Source organism: Aureococcus anophagefferens, assembly GCF_000186865.1.
Source record: "Aureococcus anophagefferens unplaced genomic scaffold AURANscaffold_3, whole genome shotgun sequence".
Classification (NCBI taxonomy): Eukaryota; class Pelagophyceae; order Pelagomonadales; family Pelagomonadaceae; genus Aureococcus; species Aureococcus anophagefferens.
Window position 1 is genome coordinate 1,723,127 of NW_008705563.1, and position 3,686 is coordinate 1,726,812.

Below are 3,686 nucleotides of genomic sequence, written 5' to 3' on the forward strand. Positions count from 1 at the left end.
TGGAGACGACGTTCAGCTTCGAGGCGCGCTACTGGGTCGGCGACAATCTACCGCTGCGCTACGGCTTCGCGACGCCCAAGGAGATTTTGAAGATCGCGTCCGCGGACACGAAGCTCCAGGCGACCGTGCTCGCGGAGAGCGTCAACGACGACCCGAGCCTGCGGGACTACGGCACGAACCACACGACGGTCGCCGTCGTCGCCGTCGACGCCGTCGGCGCGCGCAACGGCAACTTCATGACCGTGGAGGTCCGCGCGTCGTCGCTGAGCGGCGAGGCGCTCGCGAACGTCACGGACCGGCTCCTGGCCGAGGCCTTCGCGTCCGACGACCTGAGCGCGATCTGCAGCGCCGTGTCCGCGACGTCGGGCGCCGCGGCCAACGACACGGCGCTCCTGGACACGCTCGTCGGGTCTTTGGCGTCCGCGACGGCGTCCTACCTCGACGCGGACGAGACGCTCATCGAGCAGACGGCCGCCGCGCTCGTCGGCCCCGTGGCCAACGCCAAGGCCCTGAGCGGCGACACGGCCTTCGAGGCGCTGGACCTCGCGGCGACGCTCGTGAGCTCGCTCGTGGCCGCGGGCTTGGGCGGCGGCGCGTCGACGACGACGCAGTCCTTCGGCGCCGTCGTGTCGTCCATGCTCTCGAGCTCGCTCTTCAAGTCGCCGGCGGCGGCGGCGGGCACGGGCAACGCGACGCGGCGCGCGGCGACGGCCGCGCCGGGCTCGACGGCCGCGCCGACGGCCGCGCCGACGGCCGCGCCCAAGTCGGCGTCGCAGACGATCATGGCCATCGTCGACGACTTGGGGGTCGCGCAGCTCGACACGCTCATCGCCAACGAGGCCGCCGTCGGCGTCACCGCCGACGACTACAGCTCCGCGAACCAGGTCGCGTCGACGGCCGACGGCGACGCCGCGACGCTCGACCTCGGGCCGTCCCTGGGCCTGGCCTCCGGCGCGGCGCTGAACCCGAGCGACGGCGTCGAGTACACGACCGCGCTCTCGGAGTTCGCCGTGAACCCGCACGGCGACAGCGCCGGCGGCCTCGCGGCGACGTCCGACACCGTGCGCTTCGACCTGGGCACGGACGACGGCTCGGGGGACGCGGCGTCGGCCGCGCGGCGGCGCCACCGGCGGCGGCGGCGGCGCCTCGCGAACTCGACGGCGACGCTGCGGAACGCGAACGAGAGCGTCGCCGTCGCGCCCAACGGCACGGCCGCGGCGAACGCGACGGAGCTCACGAACGTGACCCTCACGATCCCCGGGACCGTGCCGTCGCCGCCCAAGTTCCCGCCGTGGATGCTCGTCAAGAACGTGTCGTGCCTCTGCGGCGTCGTCGAGAACATCACGGTGACGTGCCCGGACAACTCGACGGAGGTGCTGGCGTGCGACGGCACCAAGGGCGAGCACCAGCTGCGCTGCGGCAGCGAGGAGACGGCGTGCTCCGTCTGGGACAGCGCGCTCGCGGGCTGGGTCGTGCCCGCGGGCTGCGCGATGGTCGAGGGCGACGAGGGCGAGTCGGTCTGCGAGTGCGGCCTCGAGGCCGGGAGCGCCGACTTCTCGACGAAGGACGAGGCGACGCCGAGCTACGGGGCCTACGTCGCCGGCTTCACGACCGTGCCGGACCTAAGCCGCGCGCTCATGATGATCATGTCGCTCGCGGGCGTGCTCGCCGTCGTGCTCCTCTTCGCGGCCTGGGGCGCCCACCGGGACCGGCGCGACGAGAAGCGCGAGGCGGACCCGGACCTGCTCGTGACCGCGGACCTCGTGATCCCCGAGGACGCGGAGGCCGACGTGCCCCTCGGCGAGTACGCCGCGGCCGCGCTCGACCGGCGCACGGAGGTCGTCTTCCTGCGCAAGGACTGGGCCCACTACCGCAACGTGCTCGCGCTGGGCCACCCCGTGCTCAACATCATCTACTCCCACGAGGACGTGGCCCGGTCGTCGCGCGCGCTCGCCTTCGGCTTCGAGCTCCTGGGCTTCATGGTCGCGATCGCGCTCGAGGTCCAGTTCTCGTACCCGGAGGTGCCCTGCGACACGTTCGCGGACCGCGCGCGGTGCCTCCAGGACAAGACGCTCTTCGGCAACGAGCTCTGCGAGTGGGACCCCTGCGCGTCCCTCGAGGGCGCGTGCTACGTCATCGAGCCCGAGGGCGACACGCACTCGCCGGAGCACTACGTCATGCTGCTCGTGGTCATGACGCTGCTCCTGCCGCTCATCGCGGGCTTCGAGTACGTCACGGAGGAGTACCTCTTCAAGCCCGTGCCCGAGGAGTTCAAGCGCTTCGCGGCGTGCTGCGGCTGGAAGTCCAAGGCCTCCGCGAAGCCCGCGTCGCCCTCCGCGAAGTCGTGGCGGTTCTCGACGGTGCCGATGTCCCGCCCGTCCTTCGCCTGGGGCAAGAAGGCGCCGCCCCTGGCCAAGGCCGAAGCGGACGGCGGCGAGCCGGAGGTCGACGAGGCCGAGGCGCTGCCCCTCGACGGCGGCGACGACGCGGGCGCCGCCGCGGCGGCGCCCGAGCCGCCCGTCGAGAACTGCGCCTACTGCGGCGCCGACGGCGCGCCGCTCCGGTGCTCGCGGTGCCTCCGCGTCCGCTACTGCGGCCCCGCGTGCCAGTCGGCCCACTGGGGCGCGCATCGGAAGCAGTGCAGCGCGCCAGCCGCGGCGGACGCGGGCGGCGCGCCGCCGGCGCCCGACGACGAGGCGGCGCCCCGCAAGAAGAAGAAGCAGAAGGACGGCGACGAGTCGGCGCCCGAGGAGGACGACGAGGAGAAGAAGCGGCGCCGGCGCGAGCGGAGGGAGCGGAAGCAGGCGGAAGCCGAGTCGGCGCCGGAGGACGACGAGGAGAAGCAACGGCGCCGGCGCGAGCGGAGGGAGCGGAAGCAGGCGGAAGCCGAGTCGGCGCCCGAGGAGGACGAGGAGGAGAAGAAGCGGCGCCGGCGCGAGCGGAGGGAGCGGAAGCAGGCGGAGGCCGAGTCGGCGCCCGAGGAGGACGACGAGGAGAAGCAGCGGCGGCGGCGCGAGCGGAGGGAGCGGAAGAAGCGCGAGCAAGAGGGCGCGGCGGCGAGCCCGACGAGCGACGACGGCGCCGGCGACTTCGCCGAGCCCCAGCCCGGGTGCGACGACCTCTTCTCCGGCGACCACGCGGCGCGCGAGGACGCCGACGAGCGCGCGGTCTGCGTCGGCGGCGCCTGCGGCCTCGTCGACTTCAACGACGCGACGACCGCGGCGCCGGAGCCCGACGACGACGGCGGGGAGCCCGCGCCGCCGGCGGCCTTCGCCGAGGGGCCCGGCGCGGACCGCGGGCCCGAGGAGGACGACGCGTTCTCCGGCGCGGCCCACGGCCCGAGCGACGACGCCGGCGACGCCGACGAGCGCCCCGCCTGCGGCTGGGGGGCCTGCGGCGTCGGGTCGGCCTTCGGCGACGCGCCCGAGCCCGAGCCCGAGGGCGTCCTCGTCGTCGACGACGACCGCGGCGTCGCGGAGCTCGCCAAGGCCGCCGAGGCCGAGGAGGCCGACGAGCCGGCGCCGCTGGCGGCCCCGCCGCCGCCGCCGGCGGCGCCGGAGCCCGCGAGGCCGCCGAAGCCGCCGGGCTTCTTCGCGCGGCTCCGGCGCCGCGTCGGCCGCGGCCACTCCAAGGTCGAGGTCGCCGACTTCGAGCCGACGGTCGCGCCGCCGCCCGCGTCGCCCTGC